We start from the raw sequence: 26,888 nt of genomic DNA on the forward strand, positions 1-26,888 counted from the left end.
CACCAGTTTAGAAAAATAGGACATATTTATCTAAACAAAACAAGACCAAAACGACAAACATCCAACATACACAAGTCAAGTCATGAATTTTTAAAGATTAAACTAAAAAATAGCATTTAGAAACAAAAAATGCTTTGATAAGGTGTTAACACGGCGTCGTGACGGAGTCGTTCCCAACAAGCCGACACCGGCGGCGCCGGACACGGGGTCGCGTAGACCCCCAAGTACAATACCTTTGGTGAAGAGTGAAAACAAGTCGATGCGCAAAGTCAGGGATCGCCGGCGTCTGTGCAAAACGTTGAATCTGCGCACTTCGAGCGGTGTCAGTCACGACGTGGTGCGGCGACTTCCACAGAGTCGCGGACTTCAGCGGGGCTGCAGCAGCGTCGGGCCTGCAAAGGTCATCGCGTTCCAGCGAAGATCACGGAGTCAGTTGCAGTGGGTGTCACCGGATTCAGCAGCGGCGTTGGTCCGAAATCGTCAATTTCCTTGGATTTTCACCATATTTCCTTTCAAGGGCCCAGGGACTGGATAGGGCACCACTTGTCAGAGCAGGAGTCTCTCCAGCGACTCCAGGTGCTGGGAGAGAGAAGTCTTTGCTGTCCCTGAGACTTCAAACAACAGGAGGCAAGCTCTGCATCAAGCCCTTGGAGATTTCTTCACAAGATGGAAGGCGCACAAAGTCCAGTCTTTGCTTTCTTACTCTGGCAGAAGCAGCAACTGCAGGATAGCTCCACAAAGCACAGTCACAGGCAGGGCAGCACTTCTCCTCAGCTCTTCAGCTCTTCTCCAGGCAGAGGTTCCTCTTGTTTCCAGAAGTGTTCTAAAGTCTGTGGTTTTGGGTGCCCTTCTTATACCCAATTTCTCCTTTGAAGTAGGCCTACTTCAAAGTAAAGTCTCTTCTGAATGTTAAATACTGCCTTGTCCCTGCCAGGCCCCAGACACTCACCAGGGGGTCGAAGACTGCATTGTGTGAGGACAGGCACAGACCTTTCAGGTGTAAGTGACCACTCCTCTCCTCCCTCCTAGCACAGATGGCTCATCTGGAAATACAGACTACACCCCAGCTCCTTTTGTGTCACTGTCTAGTGTGAGGTGCAACCAGCCCAACTGTCAAACTGACCCAGACAGGGAATCCACAAACAGGCAGAGTCACAGAAATGGTATAACCAAGAACATGCTCACTTTCTAAAAGGGGCATTTTCAAACGCACAGTCTTAAAATCAACTTTACTAAAAGATGTATTTTTAAATTGTGAGCTCAGAGACCCCAAACTCCATATGTCCATCCGCTCCCAAAGGGAATCTACACTTTAATCAGTTTTAAAGGTAGCCCCCATGTTAACCTATAAGAGGGACAGGCCTTGCAACAGTGAAAAACGAATTTAGCAATATTTCATTGTTAGGACATATAAAACACATTACTACATGTCCTACCTTAAACATACACTGCACCCTGCCCTTGGGGCTACCTAGGGCATACCTTAGGCTGGCGGGCCTGACATGTAAGAAAAGGGAAGGTTTAGGCCTGGCAAGTGGGTACACTTGCCAAGTCGAATTTACAGTTAAAACTGCACACACAGACACTGCAGTGGCAGGTCTGAGACATGATTACAGAGCTAATTATGTGGGTGGCACAACCAGTGCTGCAGGCCCACTAGTAGCATTTGATTTACAGGCCCTGGCACCAGCAGTGCACTTTACCAGGGACTTACTAGTAAATCAAATATGCCAATCATGGATAAACCAATTACAAACAATTTACACAGAGAGCACATGCACTTTAGCACTGGTTAGGAGTGGTAAAGTGCTCAGAGTCCAAAAGCCAACAGCAGCAAGTCAGAAAAAATAGGAGGCAGGAGGCAAAAAGACAGGGGATGACCTTGCAAAAGGGGCCATTTCCAACACCGACCAATTTCATTCTTGTTGGGACTTATCAGTGATATTCAGCTTTAGCCTTTTGGCACAACAAGCAGAGGAAACATATCGGAACATACCGATGACACCTCTGGCATCTTTCTGGGAAAAGTAAAACCTTGATTAGCAGAATGCTAGAATTAGTGTAAGAGACTCATAATTTCTGGGTCGAATGCCAGTCCATTTCTTTTTGCCCACACTACCACTGCTGATATGGGCCAACCTTATGTGAATTAGAATTTGTTCTGCTTCTTTACAGACGGTCCAGCCCAAACTGTTGGCTACGTCCAAGGTGAAAGGAACACAAGCAAAACATGAGGACTTCAGTCCTGAAGTTGACTTCTGAGAGGTTGATCATAATACCCACATCTATGCATACCCACGCACACCCATTGCACATAAGGACTCTCACTGATAAAAACAAAAACAATTGTGTTGAACTCTTCCTGTGATAATTGATCTGAGACATTTTTTCCCAGTGAGATGTCTTAAGTGCAATTTTTTTCGGAACATTGTTTCAAGACTTGCTGTGTCTTAGGATTCAAGTTGTCCCACACTGGCGAGGGCCAACAAGCTCAAAACCAGTGTTCTTCCTATTAACTTGTTCAAGCCCTTTGATGCATAAAACATAGTGTAATGCTTCGAAACCTGTGACTTTGTTAGAATAAATAATTGTGATTAGAATGTTCAATGTTTGTCTATATTCAGGTGCCATATTGATTTAGACTTTTTGCCTCACAGTGAGGTAAAATCACATTCTAATTGAAAAAAAGACTTCTTGATCCCTTTCTCTGGCTACTCTTCACTGAGTTAATTTACCTGAAATTATTTGTAGTGCTGTCAAAGGGGGAAAGGAAGGGGAACTTCAAAACGTTTTTCAAAGGTCCCGTAGTTCAAATTATTCAAGTGGCTTCATAAGGTGATTATCAAAATACCAAGGAAAATCTTTACTGGTTTTTAAATGGTTTGGTCTTCAATCACATGAAACTAAAGATGCTTTTCCAAGAGGACAAATACTTTCCCATTGGCAGTCCTCTCAATGCTGGTCTCATGTATATGTTGGCTTCACCCAAATATGTTGGTAGTTACTTATTGGCGTACAAGTGTTGGCGCGCCTGGTCCTTAATAAGTAAACTTACAAGGTGATGTACATAGGTTGATGAACCTTTTGATTTGCATGGAGTATCCTAGCTACGGTGTGACCACTGTTTCCCAATATTCAAATGCACAATTGAATAACCATTAGACAAGTCAATAATCATTAATCAATGGAAACAATAGAAACACACCATGGGGGTCATTCTGACCTCGGCGATAAAAGGCGCCTACCGCCGGTCAGAAATCCTCCATAATCCCGCCGCGGTCGCGGAAACCCGCCACGGTCATTCTGACCCGCAGAAGGCAAACCTCCGAAAATCCGACCGCCACAACAGACCGCCAGACCAGCGGTCGGCGGAAAGGTGGAGGTGACCAAACCTCCACCGCCACGCCAACAGAAATACGCCCATCCCATTACGACCCACGAATCCACGCGGCGGTCATTCAAACGCGGTATTCCATTGGCGGGACACACCGCCGCGGTCAGAATACACACAAACGAACAAAACTCAGCCACATTGGACGATTTGAATACCACACACCTGATACACATACACACACCACTCCCACACACACAATACAATATAAAACACACACCCACATCACCCACAAACCCCTACGCTAAAAAATTTGTCAAGAAGGCAAGAGCGAGACACCAGCATCCAAAAAATAACAGCCACAGCCACTCAACACCATCACCCACACACTATCCACACACAAAACAACACACACCACCACACTCAACTCACTTAAATACACGTACTCCACCCCACACATCATACACACCACCCCATGGCACCCCAAAGACAACCCCGCTTCACAGACGAAGAACTCAGGGTCATGGTGGAGGAAATCGTTCGGGTAGAGCCCCAGCTGTTCGGCACACAGATACAATACACCAGCATTGCCCGGAGGACGGAGCTATGGCAGAGGATTGTCGACAGGGTGAACGCAGTGGGACAGCACCCCAGAAATCGGGAAGACATCAGGAAGCGATGGAACGACCTACGGGGGAAGGTGCGTTCCATGGTATCCAGGCACAACATCGCCGTGCAGAAGACTGGCGGAGGACCCCCACCTCAACCCCCACAATTCACATCATGGGAGGAGGAAGTCTTGAACATCCTGCATCCTGACGGCCTCGCAGGAGTCGGCGGAGGAATGGATACTGGTAAGTTGAAGCTTCAATACTGCTTCCCCCCCACCTGCATGCCAAATCAGACCCCAACCCTCACCCCCATCCTCGAACCCCACCCTCACCCCCATCCTCGAACCCCACCCTCACCCCCACCCCACCACCATCCTCACCCCCACCCCCAGCACACCTATTCCCCGCCAATGTCTCACCATCACAACCCACACATCCCAAAACCTAGGCCTGCATGCGTCCACTAAGCATGGACACCCATCACCAAAGCATGCCCAATGCATATACACATCCCCCCCACAAGCCACCCTCACCAAAGCCCCCACACACGAATGCCAGCACTTGGGGACACGAGAACCCACAGATACACCCATATGCGACACATTGAAACTATAACCATACCTCTATACCCCTGCAGGACCCGACCGTCAACACACCGCGGCGGAGGGGCCAGAATTCTCCACACCCCCCACCCAAGGGGCCGTCAGCGATGACAGCAGCTCTGTCGACCTGGACACCGATGACCAGCCCGGACCATCGGGGACCTCTGGACAGTCGGTTCCCCTCACACAGGCCCAGGCCACTACAGACCCAAACCCCTCTGGGAACACCAGCACAGCTCCCACCCAGCGGGCCCATGCCTCTGTCTCCAGGGCGCGTCAATCTGCGGTGTGTCTACCACTACAGGGCACCCAGGATAACCCACCACCCCAACAACAACAGGGACCTGGGGGCAGTGGTAGTGGGCACACCAGCCAGGGGGCAGAGGCCCAGGGAAACAGGGGAACTCGGAGGGCAGCTGTGCGACAGGGGGGGGAGGAGAGGCCCAGGGAACCCACTCTCCACGAGGTCCTCACCACCATCATGGGAGCATACAACCGCTCCCAGGAGACGATGGCGACGGTACTGGCCCGGTTCCAGGAGATCCAGGTGCTGCAGGAGGAACACTATCGGGGGTACAGGGAGGACATCAGAGCCATCAACACCACCCTGGTTACCATGGTAGGGCTGCTGCAGGACCTCGTCAACAACAGGGCGGACACTGAACAACACCCAAGGGCCCCTGCCACTAGCCTGGACCAAGAACAGCCAACCACCTCCGCCGGCGCTAGTGGACAGGAGGCCCCCGCACAGCAGCAGCCCACCAGACCCCCACCTCCTGCAGGAGAAGAACCACCCCGCAAGAGGGCCCTGAGATCTCGCAAGAAGACAGAGTAGGATGTCAAGACCCCCGCCAGCAAAGGATACCACCTGATGTCATCCCACTGTCCCACATTGTCACCCTGTCCATCCTTGAACTGCCCATGCTCCATCTCTCCACAGGCCTCTGGACAATGCACCTGTGTGACTGTTACTCTGGACTCTGCCATGGACATTCCTTCACCATAGCCCCCACCCACTTGAAACCACCCATCCCATTTGAGCACTTAAATAAACACCTATTTTGCACCAAAATATCAGGAGTCTGGCTGTGATTTCAATAGATTGTAATTGACATGACAGTGCAAATATGTCCTTGTACATGGTGAAGTCAACAAACAGCTGCCACAAAGCTGTAGTCCATGGGGAAACGAAGCACAGGACTCGTAGTGGGGACCCCAGATCTGAAATAGGGAGGGAAAAGCCAAAACTCAGTCATCATACACTGGGGCAAATAGACAGGCAGCAGAGATGCTGGAGAGTAGTTAACATTTACTAAATTATCTTTGAAATGTTACCTGTGTCCTATTGGAAGTACTGTTCAATGATTCTGTCCCTGTTGTCTGTTTCAGCCCCGTCGTCTTCCTCCTCGTCACTCTCCTCAGGTTCCACCGCTGCCACAACACCACCGTCTCGACCATCCTCCTGCAGGAAAGGCACCTGGCGGCGCAAAGCCAGGTTGTGAAGCATGCAGCAGGCCACGATGATGTGACACACCTTCTTAGGTGAGTACATTAGGGATCCACCTGTCATATGCAGGCAGCGAAACCTGGCCTTTAGGAGGCCAAAGGTGCGTTCGATCACCCTCCTAGTACGCCCATGGGCCTCATTGTACCGTTCCTCTGCCCTGGTCCGGGGATTCCTTACTGGGGTCAGTAGCCACGACAGGTTGGGGTACCCAGAGTCCCCCACTAGCCATACACGGTGTCTCTGTAGCTGTTCCATCACGTAAGGGATGCTGCTATTCCTGAGGATGTAGGCGTCATGCACTGACCCTGGGAATTTGGCATTTACATGCGAGATGTACTGGTCAGCCAAACACACCACCTGGATGTTCATTGAATGGTAATTTTTTCTGTTCCTGTACACCTGCTCCCTGTCTCTTGGGGGAACCAAAGCCACATGGGTCCCATCAATGGCACCAATTACGTTGGGAATATGTCCAAGGGCGTAGAAATCACCCTTCACTGTAGCCAATTCGCCCACCTCAGGGAAAATGATGTAGTTCCTCACGGATTTCATCAGGGCAGACAACACTCTGGATAACACCTTCGAAAACATGGGCTGAGACATCCCGGAAGCAATTCCCACGGTTGTCTGAAATGACCCACTTGCCAAGAAATGGAGTACTGACATGACCTGCACCAGAGGGGGAATCCCTGTGGGTTGGCGGATGGGGGACATCAGGTCGGGCTCCAGCTGGGCACACAGTTCATGGATAGTGGCACGGTTAAGACGGTAGGTCAGGATAATGTGGCGTTCTTCCATTGTCGACAGGTCCACCAGCGGTCGGTACACGGGAGGATTCATCCGTCTCCTCGCCCAACCCAGCGGACGGTGCCTAGGAAGGACAACATGGAGCACACAGTCAAGCAACCCACAGGTACGTACTCACAGCTAGCACAGTATACGATTCTCTATGCAGTGAATGGCGTGTCTGAGTGGCTATGCAAGGCCTAGGCCTGTGTGACGCAGTTGAAATTGAGCCATGTGGGCCCTGGAAATGGCGGCTGCCTGACCTGTGAAGTGTGACAATGGGATGTGAGGTCAATGCGCTGGCGTGGCACACTGCGGCGGGCGGTGGGCGAAGACCGCGGCGCGAAGCCGCATTGGTTAACATTGAAGCCTATGGGTTTCAGGAGCCAATGGCGAAGGGCGCCGGCGGTGGCGGGACGCACCGCCGCGGTACGCACCGCCGCGGACGTGACCGCCATTTTCTATCTACTTATCCACTTGCGACTTGAACTTTCACAGGAGAGGACCTATACTGCAAGTGTTGCTGTGACCTCGGTCTGGAAGGGACAATGGCTGCTGCGACTGGGGAAAGGGCCCCTGCCTTCACTGGAGAGGAGTTGGAGAAACTTGTGGATGGGGTCCTCCCCCAGTATGCGCTACTCTACGGTCCTCCAGACCAACAAGTGAGTTTAATTCAATATGGATTTGGGGCCACTGGCTGGCTTGGGGGCCTGGCGGGGATGGGGGGCATGTTGGGGCTGGCGGGGGGCCTGGCGGGGGGTCTGGCGGGGATGGGGGGCATGTTGGGCATGGCGGGGGCATGGCGGGGGGCCTGGCGGGGATGGGGGGCATGTTGGGCATGGCGGGGGGCCTGGCGGGGATGGGGGGCATGTTGGGCCTGGCGGGGGCCTGGCGGGGATGGGGGGCATGTTGGGCATGGCGGGGGGCATGGCGGGGGGCCTGGCGGGGATGGGGGGCATGTTGGGCATGGCGGGGGGCATGGCGGGGATGGGGGGCATGTTGGGGCTGGCGGGGGGCCTGGCGGGGGGCCTGGCGGGGATGGGGGGCATGTTGGGCATGGCAGGGGGCATGGCGGGGACCTGGCGGAGATGGGGGGCATGTTGGGCATGGCGGGGGGCCTGGCGGGGATGGGGGGCATGTTGGGCCTGGCGGGGGGCCTGGCGGGGATGGGTGGCATGTTGGGCATGGCGGGGGGCATGGCGGGGGGCCTGGCGGGGATGGGGGCATGTTGGGCATGGCGGGGGGCATGGCGGGGATGGGGGGCATGTTGGGCATGGCGGGGGGCATGGCGGGGGGCCTGGCGGGGATGGGGGGCATGTTGGGCATGGCGGGGGGCATGGCGGGGATGGGGGGCATGTTGGGTATGGCGGGGGGCATGGCGGGGGGCCTGGCGGGGATGGGGGGCGTTGGGCCACTGGAAAGGAAAATGCTGAGAAACTTGAACGTGGTATTTCTCCCTCCCTGTACGTGTCACATAGGTCCGCGCCCATGAGAAGATCGGGATTTGGCGTGCCATCGCCAAGGAAGTCCGGGCCCTGGGGGTCCACCATCGACGGGGCACCCACTGCCGCAAGAGGTGGGAGGACATCCGCCGCGGGACCAAGAAGACCGCCGAGTCTCTGCTGGGGATGGCCTCCCAACGTAGGCGGGGTGCCTGCCGTCAACTGAGCCCCCTGATGTTCCGGATCCTGGCGGTGGCCTACCCTGAATTGGATGGGCGCGTGAGGGCAGCACAGCAGACACAAGGGGGTGAGTACAAGCATTATCTACTCTGTTGTCGCGCAGTGGAGGTGTCTGGGTGGGGGAGGAGGGGATGGGGGTCCCCCTAGGCCAGGGCGATATCTGTAGGCTGGGCACCCCCGTAAGCCCCTGTGTCCCCAGCCACCACCCTCAGTAGTTTGTCAGTACAGCCATCCCTGGGCCGTGTCATCCATGGGTGCAGTTGTCAACTCTAGGCGTGTAGGGCATGTTCCACGGAATGCGTAGCGTACCCCAAGTGCGCAACTTAGTGCAGGGGGCATCTGTGTCTGTCATGTCCGCTAACTGTACCGGAGATCCATGTACTCAATATCCCTTTATTTCTCTCTCCCCCCCCCCCTTTTTGTTTGTCTTTCTGTGCTTGTGTGCATCAGCATCATCAGGCGGAGGAGAAGTGGCATCGGGGCAGGAGGGAGCTGCATCTCACATGGCCCAGGAGGGCCATGCCACAGAGTCAGACTGGACCAGTGAGACGGAGGGCGAGGGGAGCTCCACGACGGGGACGACTGGACCCTGCAGCGACACGGGCACGTCCTCGGAAGGGGGCTCCCTTGCGGGGGTGGCACCATCCGTGCCCCCCGCCATTACAGGTACAGCCGCCACCCAGCGCACCATCTCCGCCCTCCCAGCAGCCCCTCAGCGTTCGCCCCGTGCCCGCTCTGCCAGGAAGCCGGGCATCTCCTTCGCCCCAGGCACCTCAGGCCCTGCCCCTGTTACCCCCGCTGCCCTCAGTGAGGAGGTCATTGACCTCCTCCGAACGCTCATTGTTGGGCAGACTACCCTTTTGAATGCCATCCAGGGGGTGGAGAGGGAGGTTCATCGCAGCAATGCGTACCTGGAGGGCATTCATTCGGGTCAGGCTGCCCATCAGCGATCGTTCCAGGCTCTGGCCTCAGCACTGACGGCAGCCATTGTCCCTGTCTCCTGCCTGCCTCTACTAACTCCCTCCTCCCAGTCTCCTGTTCCTCTGCCTGTCCCACCCACACCATCAGACCAGCCTGCACACACCTCAACACCCAAGAGAAGCTCATCCAAACATAAGCACCACAGATCACGCAGACATTCACACACGCAACATTCCGATGCAGACATGCCAACAGTCACTACCACCTCTGTGACCCCCACCTCCCTCCTCCCTCCCTGTGACGTCTACACTCACACCTCCATTCACCTCACCATCAGCCAATGTTTCCATCACCAGCACACCCTCCACTCCAGTCCGCACATGTGCAGTCACCACCCCCACTGCCATTTACACGTCCCCTGTGTCCTCTCCCACTGTGTCTGTCACCCCCTCTTCCACACCACACAAACGCAGCCACCCACCCACCCAACAGCCATCCACCTCACGACAGCCTATCCCTCCTGCACCTGCACCCAAAGACAGCAAACGTGACTCACCTACAACCACATCCTCTCCCTCCACTCCCATTCCCACTGTACCTACCACTCTCCATTGTCCCAAGAAGTTCTTCCTCGCCACTACTAACTTCTTTCCTGACCCTGAGCCCCCCCCTCCTTCTCGTCGGGGTAAGAAGAGCACCTCAGCCACCACCAGCCCTGCAGCCCCCTTGACAAGGGTGCAGGGGTATTGGAGCCCGCCAGCCCGCATGTCTGGATCTTCGCCCAGCAGCAAGGGGACAGCCAGCCCACCCCCTGGGAAGAGGAGCAGAAGGCGGAAGGGTCGCCGCAGGAGCCCGCCTTCTACATCCCCCCCGGACACCACCCAGAGACAGTCACCAGCCACAGCTCCAAAGGGAGGAAAGGGCCACAGGCCCACGACTAAGGAGGGCAAGGGCAGCAAGTCGGAGAGGTCAGGCAGCAGGCCTGCTGCCCAGGAGGAGCCCACAACCCCCATAGCCGCTGCCCTGGGAGGAACCGGCACAGCTTCCCCGGGAGAGCCCACCACCCCCATAGCCGCTGCCCAGGGAGGACCCAGCCCAGCTGGCCAGGAGGGCCCCACCACCCACAGCCCAGGTGGGCAGTGAAGGAGCACCATCCCCGCTGCCCAGGAGGGCACCACCAGGCAATTAGCAGTTGGCCATAGACCGTCCGCCGTCTCAAGAACCGCTGAACTGGGCCCCGCCGTCTCAAGAACCGCTGAACTGGGCCCCGCCGTCTCAAGAACCGCTGAACTGGGCCCTTCAGGGCAAGAACCGCTGAACTGGGCCCCGCCGTCTCAAGAACCGCTGAACTGGGCCCTTCAGGGCAAGAACCGCTGAACTGGGCCCCGCCGTCTCAAGAACCGCTGAACTGGGCCCTTCAGGGCAAGAACCGCTGAACTGGGCCCCGCCGTCTCAAGAACCGCTGAACTGGGCCCTTCAGGGCAAGGAGCGCTGAACTGGGCCCCGCCGTCTCAAGAACCGCTGAACTGGGCCCCGCCGTCTCAAGAACCGCTGAACTGGGCCCCGCCGTCTCAAGAACCGCTGAACTGGGCCCTTCAGGGCAAGGAGCGCTGAACTGGGCCCGCCGTCTCAAGAACCGCTGAACTGGGCCCCGCCGTCTCAAGAACCGCTGAACTGGGCCCTTCAGGGCAAGAACCGCTGAACTGGGCCCCGCCGTCTCAAGAACCACTGAACTGGGCCCTTCAAGGCAAGGAGCGCTGAACTGGGCCCCGCCGTCTCAAGAACCGCTGAACTGGGCCCTTCAGGGCAAGAACCGCTGAACTGGGCCCCGCCGTCTCAAGAACCGCTGAACTGGGCCCTTCAGGGCAAGGACCGCTGAACTGGGCCCTACAAGGCAAGGAGCGCTGAACTGGGCCCTTCAAGGCAAGGAGCGCTGAACTGGGCCCCGCCGTCTCAAGAACCGCTGAACTGGGCCCTTCAGGGCAAGAACCGCTGGCCCTTTGGCAGACGTGGCAGGGCAGGATCTATCTCGGGCAGGGCTGCAGGATGTCCTCTGGCCAACTTGCCTCCTCCAGTGGCAGTGGGGTCTGTTATGGACTGTATGGACTGTGGCTTTGCTCTCCCCAGGATGGCCCAGTGGGCAGGCCACCCACTGTATGGACTGTATGGACTGTGGCTTTGCTCTCCCCAGGATGGCCCAGTGGGCAGGCCACCCACTGTATGGACTGTATGGACTGTGGCTTTGCTCTCCCCAGGATGGCCCAGTGGGCAGGCCACCCACTGTAGGACTGTATGGACTGTGGCTTTGCTCTCCCCAGGATGGCCCAGTGGGCAGGCCACCCACTGTAGGGACTGTATGGACTGTGGCTTTGCTCTCCCCAGGATGGCCCAGTGGGCAGGCCACCCACTGTATGGACTGTATGGACTGTGGCTTTGCTCTCCCCAGGATGGCCCAGTGGGCAGGCCACCCACTGTATGGACTGTATGGACTGTGGCTTTGCTCTCCCCAGGATGGCCCAGTGGGCAGGCCACCCACTGTATGGACTGTTTGGACTGTGGCTTTGCTCTCCCCAGGATGGCCCAGTGGGCAGGCCACCCACTGTATGGACTGTTTGGACTGTGGCTTTGCTCTCCCCAGGATGGCCCAGTGTGCAGGCCACCCACTGTATGGACTGTTTGGACTGTGGCTTTGCTCTCCCCAGGATGGGCCAGTGGTCATGGAGTCCCCTCGTGGATCTGGCGTCGTGTACTCAAGTGGCTGAGGTGGCCCCCTTCCCTTCCCCCTGAGGTGCCTGTCCTATTTTCTTTCTGATGCCCCTGCAGTGTTCTCTCCGTGGAGTTCTTGTCGTGGGACTGGGCCTTGCCCCTTTGCACAGGACCCCTGTGATCCACGGACAGTGGTTGGACTACATTTAGTAGCTGTATATATTTTGTACATAGTTTATTTATTTATTGGGATTACTGGTGTACATATTTCAATATATCTGCCCGTTTATGATCTCTTCTTTTGGTCTTTGCATTATTTCGGAGGGGGGTGGTTTGTGGGTTGTGACAGTGATCTGTGGGAATGCATTGATGTGTGTGTTGTAGTGGGTGTGGGTGGGTGGGTGTGTGCCGGTAATCTTTTCCCTCCCCTGTGTCGTAGGTGCCGTACTCACCGATGTCTTCCGCGCCGCCAGGCGTGCTCCTGGTATATGAGCAGGAATAGGAGTGCGGGGATGACCTGCAACTCTGGCTCCATACTGCCGGAATCTCGCGTGGAGTGCGTAGAGGTGAGCGTTTTCCCGTTCGTAGTCTGTTTCCGCCGTGTTCTTATCGGCGGTGCTCCCGCCCCGGAAAAGGTGGCAGATTGGTGGGTCGTAATAGGGTGGGCGGTACTTTGTCTGCCGCCGGGCTGTTGGCGGGAACCGCCGCGCTGTTTGTTTGTACCGCTGTGGCGGTCGGAGTGTTAAGTTGGCGGGCTGTGTTGGCGGTTCCCGCCAGGGTCAGAATTGCATATTTTAGACCGCCGGCCTGTTGGCGGCTTGGCCGCCGCTTTATCACCGACCGCCAGGGTCAGAATGAGGGCCCATGACTCTTCAGCCATGAATAACCACAACTCACTATACATTTTAGTAATTTTATTTCTCTATTAGTTACAATACTAAGTCATGAGATTAGTTTAAACTTTATTCAATTCAAACAAAATCTGCATGAATTCATTAGAAGGCACCAAAAACATAACCTAATCAAAACCTGTATTAGAGTACATTCTAAAGCATTAGCATAGATCAACAAAGAAATCAAAGACAATAAGTCAAACTGTGTCATAAAGTTCAGCAAATCACTCTGTCAACCATTTGTCCCTGTAGTCTGTCAATCGTCATAGAAAGTAAACCCTCATCTAATCCAAATCAGCATCAGCATGTGGGACTTCATGCAAAACAATTTAGAACAAGAATTTAGAAAACATCTAGCTAAGAAAATAATTTAGACAGCGTAGTTGGTACCTAGAAAGAAAAGGCACAAAAAGATAATTCAGTCACATTGCCAAGTCTACCTCGCCTCGGTATGGATCAGCAACAAAGTCAGTCTTCGTCTTCAGGTCATCAGTCGATCAGCATCACATCAGGCTCTCAATCAGAAAGTATGAGCCCAATGACAGAATCTCGAATCACCTCTACGATCTCATAGTCTCTCCCCTAAGATCCTGATCTCTCTTCCCTCTGTCACATTGTTATATCATAGTCACCCAGACTTTCCCCCAATTCCTAATTGGTCACTTAATCATACGATTTTTCCCTAAACAATTTAAGTTGTAAATCAAATATATAAATTCTAACATTTCACAGTTCACATTTCGTTGATTGGTCCACTTTACAATGTCCTCATCATCCGGCTCGTCTCCAGTCAGTGTCTTCATTGTTCGAGTCCTGGGAAAGTACACCCACTGCGCTTTACACACTAATCGTTACATTTCTAGTTCCATCATCTCCTGTTCATCGGCTCACATAGAGGTTTCAGCTAAGCAAATTTTATTAAACAATGAGCAGTTCACAGTTAGTTCATCTTGTCAGCACTTTTCATTAAATGCTAAGAAATACAGCTTCTACATGAGGCCTGGCAAGACTAGGCCAAGACACTCGCTAAATTAAGGCCTGCCATCATTGCAAAGCATAGGTTATATCTTTCAATATGACATATTACTACATCAATCTATTACACTTTCAGTATTTCATATATGTTAATTACTCTTTTAATATAATTGGTTAATGCTGGTGATCACTCTCCGAGGTCACAATTTCAAACGTGCGCATAATTTTTCTATATTAATTATTTTCTACCAGTTTCATCATTCAAAATACATAGACATTCATTAATAATTTTCAATTAAGACATTTGCTTAAACAATCCCTCCTCTGATGACTAAATATGTCAGCACACTACTGTTACCCATCAACAGTTTCATAATTCAGTTTCCTCAGCATTTTGTCTTCTTCTCAAATCTTCCCTATAGATTCTTTCCCTATTTCGTTCTTCCCTCCTCTGATTATTTTAAGAACTTTTCAATTTAATCTTTTGACATAATTTACATGATCCCCATAATCCTAATATTGCAAGCAATTATAATCAATATTCCCTGTATCATTTTTAATAATACCCCATTCCAAATATTACTAAGCCAATGTCCCACTAAAGCAAATCCCTTTCCAACTTTTTCCCAAACACCTGGTTCTTTCAGTTCCTTTAAATCACTACTTGAGTTAGTCAGGTTAGTAAGTAAGGGCCAGATGTATCAAAGGGTTTTTCCCATTCTGTGTCAATGGGAAAATGTGTTCATACATATGGCCCTAAGTCTCTTATCTCTTTACTATTGTTAGGAATATATGAACAGCAATGCCTAGAGTTAATCATTTTGCAGACTCCACCGTCCTTCGCTAGAAGGATGTCTAAAGCAAGGCGATTTTGAAGAGCCATAGCTCTATCTGCAGCCAATTCAGTATCTATCAGGCGTATTGCCCCTGTAAAATTTGTCAGCATGTTATCCACAATAGTAGACAACTTTCGTATCTTAATTGAGTTCAGGATGACTCCCGATTAAGGAATCACTGCACCAAAAATATCTCCCACTACCGCAGAAGAGGATTCCCTCCTCTGTCTCTTATGATGTAATTCTGTCAATTTCTGAAACTTTTTCAAGTCATGTATCTGGTAACTCTTTGGGAATACTATCCCCAAATAACATGTCCCATACCATCCTCTTGGAAGACGGTAATAAGCATTAAGTCCACAAATATAATAGATCCCTGGAATTGCATTCAACATAAAAGTCCATTTACTCTGAAACAAAAACACATGCCTACATTCACTCGTACCCACAAATAAAGTGTCAGTGCGTGCCTCTGGTCTATATACACAAAGCTTCCCTACGTGTAATGCAGCTAAAGCTAATTTCCCTGTGTCTTAATTACAGTGTACGCACAATCATTCTTGTAAGTCCTTTTCTCTAAGCCTTTTTCTAATTTCACTTTAAGTGCCTTTCCCCTATCATCAGTATGACCTAAAAAGCTCTTCTCTAAAGGCGTAAGCAAGCATGTCAGGTTGTTTTTATGTGTGTAAGCTGTCCCAAACGTTAGCGTTGGCTCAAATAATCCTCTCACTAATACTATGTCATGATCCTTAGCTACTCTACTCAAATACCCAATAATAGGAACAAACGAAAACACTATGTCGTGATTGGAGTAAAAATATTGGAAATACTCCTGGTCATAGAATCTTGTTAGTATCAGACTACAACTTATCCCATATGTTAATGGGAGACTGTGGTACGTAACTCCTTCCTCAACTGACGAAGGTATTTGCGTACACACAAGACAATCCCTTGCATCCATTGTCTCAACATACTCACTCAACAAGCGATCGAAGATGTTAGAAGAAAGTTCTCCTTGAGCATTAGTATAATCATGCAAATATTTCTCATCTAACTTAAACTTCTCTAAATCCGTTAGTGTAGTGGTCTCAGAAGCAGAAGTATGAGTGGCTCCTTTCACATCAAGAACAGACATTCCCACAATCACTTCTATAAACAAATCACACACATAATTGCCAATCCGATGCTCATATATTTACAGTGCTTAGCATCTCTAACCTGGTTATTGAACTCAGCCATTTTCTGTAAAGAATCAGAAAGCAGAAGTAACTTTAGAAAAATGCAGCAAAATAAAAAAATAGACAATTCTCCTTTCAGCAGTTCAGTTTCACATCCAGGAACCCTTTTTCCTTTTGTCAAAATCGATTAGCAACTTGTCACATCCGGTTTTATACATCAAGTCAGGTTGTCAATGTCTTTTCCAGTTTATTTTCAACAGTCTCTTTTTTAAAGATATTTTCTGATTGTTTCAAAAATTCAGCTCGTTGATCACCTTCAGGTTACATCAAAGTATTGATTCGGAACTTCCCTATCAAAACAAAAAGACATAAACTTGTGTTGCCATTCATTTGTAGTTGCGTCTGCCCATTCATGACCTGCGTATCTTCGACTTATTATTCTCTTTCTCTTTAACTTTCGATCACCACTCAAATCTCCTTCACTCAATTCTTCTTTTCTCGTGGTATCCACTTCTTCCTCTATTGTTTCATTTACAATCACTTCCTTCCTTTTCTTTACTTGCGATTCAGGCCAGTTATCTCCTTTTCTCGATCCTTCTGTCAATATTCTATTCAGAATTGGACTCGTCTCTTTCTCTTTCTCTATGGTGTTCTCTCTTGATGGACCTGCAACTGGCTCAGGAGGAGTCAGACCACTTTGACTCTGATCTAGCTCAACTCCCTCCCCTACTTTGGCTGGCACTTGTTCTGTTTGTTTCTCAGCACCGTCTGCTTCTGGGAGAACCCCTGCTGTGCTAGGCTCTCCTGCTGCATCCGTCGAGATTGATTCTCCAGCACCCTCCTGTAATTCTTCACTTTCGTCTCTTACAGGGGTGAGAGTTCCATCTTCCACAAGCTTTTGTTCAATTTCAGGCTCTCTTTGTTCTTTTTCTGGTTCAGGTGCTACAACTTGCTTTGCAATTGTTGGTGCCCCTAACAATGCTTCTTCATGATCCAATGGACATGCCACTTTCTTTGTGTGACTCGCATGAATCCAGTTTGGGATTCCTGCACAGTTTACAGCTGTCGTAGTTATCAAAATCACCTGGTAGGGCCCTCTCCAACATGGCTCCAAGCACGTCTTGCGAGCATGTTTTCAGACAACGACCAAGTCACCGGCTCTCAGGTTGTGCCGTGGATCGTGATTTGGTGGCAGTGTCCTGGCCTCCACCTGCTGGGAAAAAGAGCGAACCACATCAGCGAGACCTTTGAAGTAGTCCAACACCACATCATCTGTAACATTGACAAGTGCATTGGCTGGAACTGCTGCCAATCTCATTGCTCTGCCCATAAGAATCTCGTGGGGCGACAATCATGTCTTCCTGTCAGGTGTATTTCACATTGACATCAACATCAAAGGCAATGCATCTGGCCATTTCAGACTCATAGCTGCACACATCTTGGCAGTTCTTGATTTCAAAGTACCATTCATTTGCTCCACTAGTCCTGACGCTTCAGGGCGGTAACTACAATGCAACTTTTGCTCAATGTTTATTGTTGCACACAAAAGTTTAGTCACCTCGCTATTGATATGCATTCCCCTGTCTGATTCTAAAGAGATTGCAAAACCGAAACGTGGTATCAACTCTCTAAGCAACAGCTTTGCTACTGTGAGGCTATTGTTCCTTCTTGTGGGATATGCTTCAATCCAGTGACTAAAAATGCACACAATCACCAACAGGTATTTCAAACCTCCACACACAGGCATCTCAATGAAATCCAATTGTATTCTGCTGAATGGACCTCCTGCTCTTCCAATGTGGCTCAAATTCACCACAATCCCTTTTCCCGCATTTAATTCCTGACAAATACCCCAGCGATGGCATACTGCTTCAGCAGCCTGCCTAATCTTGGGGTTAAACCAATCAATCTTGAATAAACGAACCATGGCATCCCTCCCAGTGTGTGCCTGACCATGATAGTATCTTGCCATTTGTAACAGCAAACTATTTGGTAGAACCATTTGACCCTCTTCTGATACCCATAGCTCATCCTGTCTCTGGACATACTTCATTTTGAGCCATGACCTCTTTTCTTCTTTATCAACATGACTTTGCAAAGTTTTAAATTCTTCCATTGTGTCAATCACTTCTAATGCAAAACTTATACATGTAGTGCCGTCTTCAGACATCAACTCCCACTTGTCCTTGAAAGATATACAGTTCAATGCGCAAAACCTTGCGACTTGATCCGCATATCCATTTCCCAGTGATACGTAGTCCTGCGACTTTAGATGTGCACTGCATTTCACCACGGCCATTTCTTCAGGCAAATGAATTGCATACAGCAATTCTATTATTCTTTCACCATTTCTCACTGGTGAACCAGCAGAGGTCAGGAAACCTCTCTGGGACCACAATTGTCAACATCAGGACAGTGCACGCTCTACGGGCGAAGTAAATTCAAAAACCCAGTTCTTATGCAGGGTCATAATTCATGCATTGTGTTTCTATGCAGTATGTTAACCTTTTGCATTGTAAAACTTTCATCTTGAAAAGCCATTAATGCTGTTTGTAATTCATTGTTCATTTGCAAGGCTTTGCTGCAGGCTTACAGGGTGTGGTTAGGGAGTGGTCCCTATTCTAAGACTTTCTAGAAGCCTTTCCTGCAGCATGGCTGGGTGTGGCTCGTGGGCGGGGCCTGGCTCTATTTAAGGGAGCCAGCCCAGCTCCACGTGCTCACTATTCAGAGGTCCCGGTGCAGAGCAGCAGCGTTTGCCTGAGCTCCCGTTCCGAAGGCCTACCTAGGCATTTCCAGACCTGCCCTCATTTCCTTGGTGATCCTCAAGCAGGGCAGTAAGGCGGAGGTCGGGTTAGGCCCCTGACTCCGTTTTTAGTGACATTCGAGATGTGGGCCTAATTCTGAAATCACGTGTGCAATTGTTTTTCCTGGCATTTAACCTTGGCTTTCAGGTCGACAGTGTGCGCGATCATTTCCTGGCATTTGCATGGTGATGTTCGAATCGGCAACAGTGTGCGCGATTCATTCCAGACATTAAAACTCTTGGCATTCAGATCGGCAGTGTGCACGATTATTTCATGATATTTGCATCTTGATGTTTGAATCAGCAACAGTGTGCGTGATTCATTCCTGACATTGAAACCCTGGCATCCAGATCGGCAGGTTGCGCGATCATTTCATGGCTTTTGAATACTGATGCTTGAATCGGCAACAATGTGCGCGATTCATTCCTGGCATTTAACTCTTGAAGTACAGATCGGCAGAGTGCGCGATAATTTCTAGATCTTGAAATCTTTGATGTACAGTTTGATTATTAAAGTGCATAATAATTCCTGAACAATTGAAACTTAAGACTCTTAGACAGAGTGTGACGTTGTAGTGTAATTCATGATTCTAGTACAGTTCATTCATGAAGGAAAAACCATGTGTTCTTTGATCTTTGTTATAATGCAGTGACTATTCTAAGAACCACATGGAGAGTGTTTAATATTCAAAGTGTGAGATGTTAACTCTGGAATGCTCATATGACAGTTTGCATAATCCTTCTTGATTTCCAGGTACCCAAATATCTGAGGCCTAGTTACACTGAAACTCTAGGCCATTCAAGTTCCCAGTATAATGTTATTTGAAAACAAAGCTTATTGAAGGTAATTGTGTTTAATCTTGCAATTGTGTTGTTTAACTCCTGCTTCCACAGGTCTCCTTCCCCACTGTTCCCAATCCAAAACCCATTCCCCCACTTTACCATTCTTTAACTCTGTGATATAATATCTAGTGGAGTTTGGAGCTGCCAAGTGGTGGACATGTTGGGAACATGCGCAAGCCCCGAGGATCTGGTCTCCCTGACAACAATTGATCAAAATCATGAACATTTCCAAATCCATATTGGCTATCTGTATAAATAGTTATTCACAATCTCTCAGATACATGGCACGCTTTAGTGAGAGCAACTAATTCTGCTACTTGTGCAGAATATACTCCTCGAAGCCAAGAAGCTTCTAAAGTACCTGTAATTGTGCACACGGCATGGCCTGCTCTCAATGTTCCTGTGCCATCTCTGAGACATGAACCATCAACAAGGACAATTTGGTCATTTTCTTCTAATCGTGTATCTCTAATGTCAGGTCTTGGTTTTGTGCACAACTCTGTTATCTCAAGACAATCATGCTCAATGTCTTCCTCTTTTTCAATTTCAACAGTGTCACTTGGATGTAATGTTGCCAGGTTCAGCACTGTACATCTTTTCAGTGTTACATTTGGACCAACTAAAATGCTTGTCTCATACCTTGTCAGTTGGGCACCCATCAAATATTTTGCTTTCGTCCTTGTCAGTAAGATCTCAACTGAGTGAGGTACCATTACCGTCAGGGGATATTCCATCACTACTCCCTCACATTGTGAAAGACTTTGACCAACAGCGGCAACTGCAAGCAAACAACCCGGTAAGGCTGCTGCAACTGGGTTCAAGGTAGCTGAAAAATAGGCTACTGGGCGATAAGCACCTCCATGGACCTGTGTCAAGACAGACAAAGAACAAGCATCACGTTCTTATCAAAATAATGTGAATAGTTTAGTGTAATCAGGCATACCCAATGCTGGAACCCTGCACAAACCCTCTCTCAACTCAGTAAACACTTTCATCTGGTCCTGGTCTAATGTTATGGGATCAGTAACATCCTTATGTGTCAGCTGCTGTAATGGCTTTGAAATCTCAGCAAAATTTGGAATCCACTGACGACAAAAACCTACCATTCCCAGAAATATCCTGACATCTCTCTGTGAAGTTGGGGGACTTCTCTGTAATATCATTGTAATCCTTTCTTTGGGAATTCTCCTTGACCCTTTCTCAATTTGGTGACCCAGATATTTCACTGTCTTCTGACAATACTGCAATTTCAATGGTGACACTTTATGACCAAACTTTCCCAAGTGATTCAATAGGGCAATTGAGTTGTACTTACACTCGTCCCTTGTTTTGGATGCAATCAGCAAATCATCAATGTATTGCACCAGAGTCAATTAATACAGCAATTACAATGACGCCAAGTTCTTTTTCAAAATCTGATTACACAAAGATGGTGACTCCGTGTACCCCTGAGGAAGCCTGCACCAGCTGTAGACTCTGTCTAGGAATTTGACACTAAAGAGAAACTGACTATCCTCATGAAGCGGCACAAAAAAGAATAGCTTGTGACAAATCAACCACTGTGAACCAATCTGTATCACATGGAATTTGGAATATTATTACTGCTGGGTTTGGCACCACAGGACAACATTTGACGACCATGTCATTTACTTTTCTCAAATCCTGTACAATTCGATCTACATTTGGTTTCAAAGTAACCTTAATCGGCTCCACTCCCTTGATCAAGCCCACTTCTTTACTTGTCAGATCCCATACGTTTACCTGTACTGTTCCCTGCAAATCTGAATGAAGCTCTTTTACTGTGAACATGGGAAAAAACTCAATCAATTGGTGCTCCTCACTGGTAGATTTACTCTCAGTTTCTGGAGTTAATTCTTCCTCATCATCACTATTTGTCTGAATCTCTATTCAAGCAGTTGAACAAGTAATCGAACATTTGGTTTTACACAATAAGTCCCTTCCCAGTAGGAATACTGGACTCGAATCACAGACTACAAACTTATGCAGTCCCTGGAATTTGCCAATTTCAACTTGCACTGGATCTGTGATCGGATTTGTCCAATGCTTTTTCGCTGCCTCCACAACCTGAACTGTTCTTCCTGAAAGAGGTAAATTCGGGACTTCTACACTCCTCACTGTAGAGTGCGTAGCTTCCGTTCCACTAAAAATGAGACCTTATGACCCATCACCTTCCGTCTCACAAAAGGTCCTCCCTGATCTACCTCTAAGGAGGCTGCAAGCATACATGGCTTCTCATCCGACCTATAACTCATCCATTCACCATTCATTACATTCTCGCTATGTAATGGGAATTGGTGCACTGTGTCATTGCTTCTGTCTTGCCTCTGACCCGTGACCTGTTGAGTAAGCATCATCTGTTGCTGCTCCATCAGGGCTTGAGGTATCTGCATTTGCTGTCTAGGTACCATAGGGACCTGCTGCTGCACTGGTTGCAACTGTCATTTGTGCAGGAGGCATTTGCACTTGCTGCATAGGTTGAAAACTCTGCATCTGATTCATGTTATTCAGAAAATTAGGAATAAGACCTCTCATTCTTGGAACTTTCACATTTTGAAATGTATTGATGTCACCACTTTGCTGAACAACACCTTCCTGCACCATCGTCAGACACTCCCGCTTCCAATGTCCCACGGCTCTGCAAATGTGACACAGTACCATCTTCTTCATCCCTTGTACATCATTCTGAACCACTACAGTACTTAAATGTGGTCCGCGATTCATAATGACTCCACGACCTCTACCTCTCATCTGAGGCTGGAACATAACAGTTCCCTGTTGTTGCGGTATCTGCTGCACAAAAGTTCCCTGTACTCCTGTTTGAGCTGCCTTATTCTGCATCACCATCGCCTTCTCCTGTTTCATCTTCAACTCAAATTCATCACTACAGTATTTCGCATACTGCAACACCTCATCAATTGGCTTTGCTTGCCAACTAATCAAATGACTCTTAATCATCTGGCCTATTTCAGGTCTTAGTCCTTCCACAAACCTAAACACAAAATACACCATGTCTTTCAGCTCGATCGCTTCCTTGCCACTGTACTCCTTGAATGCCTTCGTAAACTTCACACTTGTATAGCACACTACTCACACGGTAGGGTCTCAGGGTGCTGTACACATACCGCTGTGGAACCCCTCCGGGTTTTCCCTGTGAGGTACCCACTCCTGGACAGCCCCAGGGTGAAGCCAGGCATCCAAGCGCTGTGAGGGCCATTGTGGAGATTAAGCAAACTATTGCTCAGAGTGGGACCCATTAATTAGATTAGGCACTGAGGCGAGAATTAGCTGGTCCAAGGGAATTGAGCCCAAGACCCCCCGAGGCGGGAATTGAACCCAAGACCCCCCGCGGTGGGAATTGAACCCTGGCCCAGGCCCCAGGCCAAATCTCTGCATTAGGGTCTGCCGCTCCAACCATTGTGCCACACTTCTCCACCTGCAACAATCTCTCATAATATGCACGTATTGACTCCTTTACCTCCTGCACTGTCCTGTCAATTCTCTGCTAATCAATATTTTTGGGCGAAAGTCTCATCTTCAGGAATTCAATCACTTTATAATAATGTTTCATTTCTTCAGGTGATGATGCATCTGTAGTTCTATCCCTTTCTGGTTCACTTGTCGCCCAATCTACTGCTCTCTTGCATTCAACCCACAAATCAGCTGGAACCACTATCTCCAACAGAGTATACAGGTCTTCCCACAGACATTTTAAAAGCTTCACAAATCTATCTGTCTGCTGATACCATTCAACCGTTTTCTCCCCCAGCCTTGGATAATCATTTGTGAATGACAGAATATCACTACTGTGCCAAGGAACATGAACAAACTGCCCTCCTGGAATTTCCCTCATTGTTAAAATTTTCACCGGATCCTTATCTTTTTGTACACTTTCAGTCCCTTCTTGTGAATCTCGTTTCTGTTTATCCTTCTTCTTCGCCCATCTGCCTTCCCACTTTTTTAATACTCCCCAAATCTGAGCAATCTGCAATAGTTCTTTAAGATGCGCTTTCATTCCTGCTGACCTCATGCGTTCAAAATCCCTCGCCTCAAAATCTAGCCTTTAGCTTCTTTTCAAATGCTTTGTTTTCCCAATTTCTATATCATGTTTTCCTGCTAAGTCTGCCAATCTGTGATGTATCTTACCTTACTCTCTCATGATTCTCGGACATAGGTATCTCAACTCTTCTGTATAGAATTCTAACCTATTCACCCCCATTGATCCTTCGACTAGTTCAGTTATTTCTTTAGCCAGCCTAACACGATCAATCTGCTCTTCACTCTTTGACACATTCTGTGGAGTATTTAAACTATCTAACCACTCATTCAGCTGCTGTGCTGTCAATCCCTGTAATGTAATATTACTTGCATTTGGTGATTGTACCTGTTGTACCCCTGCACCTGGAGGTTGCAGTGTCAAAAGCTTCAAGCTCTGACCTTCACCCGGGCCATTTACAGCATCGGGAAGTGCGACAAGTGGACTAAGATCCATTAGTGACCTCAATCCATCAAAGGTCTGATCCATAGACGAAACTACCTGCACATGTTCTCTCACACCCCTCTTCACTAGGCTCTGTGACATTTCACTCTGTTCTCCTGTGACTTCTTCTGCACAAATAATGGTACCACTGGACCAACAGTAATTGGCAGCGATATCGCATCTGGGGCTGCTCTAGCTCCTGCATTCTGTGGAAGAGTTACTCCCATACTCTGATTCATTACTGGAGTTAAATCTGACTGTGTCTCTGTCATTGTGTAAACCTCAGCATACCCTGTGGCTGTGCCTGGGGGATCAATATCGGAGTCTGCTCAGTCTGAACCAACAATGGTCTCAGAACTACTTGCTCCGTAGGTACCACTAAATTCGAAGTTGCCTCAATATTCAGCACTTCAGGATACATTCTCTGTATCAGTGGCGGATGCATCTGTGCCTGCATTACCGAAGCTGCCAACACATTAGGAGTACTTTGCATGACCCCTTGTACCTGTCCATTATCAACCTTACTGGAATTGCTGTCCCCATTGCCTGTGCCGTGGCAGTTGGAGCAGAACTAGTACTCGGACCCCCCTCATGCACCGCATGTGGTGGAGGTTGGTCCCTCAGCATCTGAGTAATAAGATCCTTGACATCTGAGTCTTCCTCTACTATGGAAGCCTTCTTCGCCTTTTTACTCCCAGACGAACTCTTGCTACTTTTGCTAGTCTCCTCCTTCCCTTCCATCTCATCTTCTTCTGTAATAGCAGGAAACAACTTAACGTCCTGCAATGTCACTGTTCTCCACTTTTTCTGTTCCCAATCCCATCTTGCTTCTGCTAGCGATTTCTCCACCTTCCTTATTCTCCTCTAAAACTTTATTTCCTGCTGCTGTCTCGCTATCAGCTCCCCAACTGCCAATGCCTCAAACTGTGCAAGTCTCGGAAGGGGCATTGTGTCATACAGCGCCATCCGCAATTGATCTAAAATTCTCAAATTGAACGTTCCTTGATCAGGAAACACTAAAGCTCCCTGTTTCTCTGTCAATTTGCACCACTGCTTTAACCAATGAAAAGGCGCAACACCTCAATCCTCCATCACAATATAAGCTGGAGAATTTTCCAGTGATGTCGGCTCCCCCACTGTTGCCTTAATACATGTATCTCCCTTCAGGGCACTCTTAAATGCTTTGAAAAACTTCATTTTCTCTACTTTTTGTGTATTTTGAATCAAATCAGGAAATGACTTTTACTTCCAAGATTCCTTTCACCCACGTCCTCAACCAATTGCCTCTCACAGACGGCTGCCAATCCGTGTGCGACTCCTTTCACTAACCAACCTGTCCCAGCGCGGCTCCAGTGACCTCTCACTCACACGTACTGCGGCTGACAAAGTTTTGCGGCTCGTCCTCCTAACACTCTGAACCTCACAACTAATGAAAAAATATTGCGCGCACTAACCAAATCCAAACAAATCTGTTGGTTTACTACAGGAAGGGTAACACAATTGCTTCAGAGACCTTACGGATTTTCACTGATGGCCCTTTCGCTCATGCAGCTATTCCTCTTTCTCAGTCTCCCACATTCGCAAGCAAAATTCGACCACAAATTTTACTTTCAGCTGATCAATGGGTCTGTCCTGGTGCACATAGGACTCGCCAAATCTCATTTGAAACGTTTTCTCTTACCCACTTAACTCACACTTCGACTTGTTGACTACGTCCGATCAATCTACTAAACCAGACAGATTGCAACATATAACCAAGTGTCTCCTACACTTGTCAATATACTCCGGAGTCTTAGACCACACAGGGCTAATACATCAATATCCATGTGGACAATTTTTTAGCACAAAGCGCCACACACATGTGAAGTTCGACGACTTCCCTACTCTCATACTGCGGAGTACGCATACTCCTACTAAAACTTCATCTGGAGTACGCAGACTCCCTAATTACCCTCACATATATCACAATTCACCTGCGATTTGCATAAGCTGTGCAAGCGCAACCTATCACTCTCACACTATCACTAGAACGCCGAGAACATACCCAACGCTACTAGCGAGATCCAGGATCTGGGAAAGTCATTTCTGGGCTTAAGGGGACATCATTCTTGCTACCATTGCCATTTCGAAAACAGAAATCCAAATCTCAATAATAATGAACAACTAACCTAACTCAAACTATCATCATGACCAATCGGTCACCATATAACTAGTTCTCCAAGGGACCTAACCATCAAGCTGCTACCAAAAACTGTTTCCGCGCCTGGTCCTTAATAAGTAAACTTACAAGAGGGCGCGCATAGGTCGATAAACCTTTTGATTCGCATGGAGTATCCTAGCTACGGTGTGACCAATGTTTCCCAATAATCGAATGCACAAAATGTAATAACCATTAGACAGGTCATTAATCAATAATCAATGGAAACAATAAAAACACACCATGACTCTTCAGCCGTGAGTAACCACAACTCAGTATATGTTTTAGTAATTTTATTTCCCTATTAGTTACAATACTAAGGGGGTCATTCAGACCTTGGCGAACGGCGGAGGCCGTCCGCCAAGGTACCGCTGACAAATGACCGCACCGCGGTCAAAAGACCGCGGCGGCCATTCAAACATTTCCGCTGGGCCGGCGGGCGCTCTCCAAAAGAGCGCCCGCCGGCCCAGCGGAAATGCCCCTGCAACGAGGACGCCGGCTCAGAATTGAGCCGGCGTA

This window comes from Pleurodeles waltl, chromosome 1_1, assembly GCF_031143425.1.
Source record: "Pleurodeles waltl isolate 20211129_DDA chromosome 1_1, aPleWal1.hap1.20221129, whole genome shotgun sequence".
Classification (NCBI taxonomy): Eukaryota; Metazoa; Chordata; class Amphibia; order Caudata; family Salamandridae; genus Pleurodeles; species Pleurodeles waltl.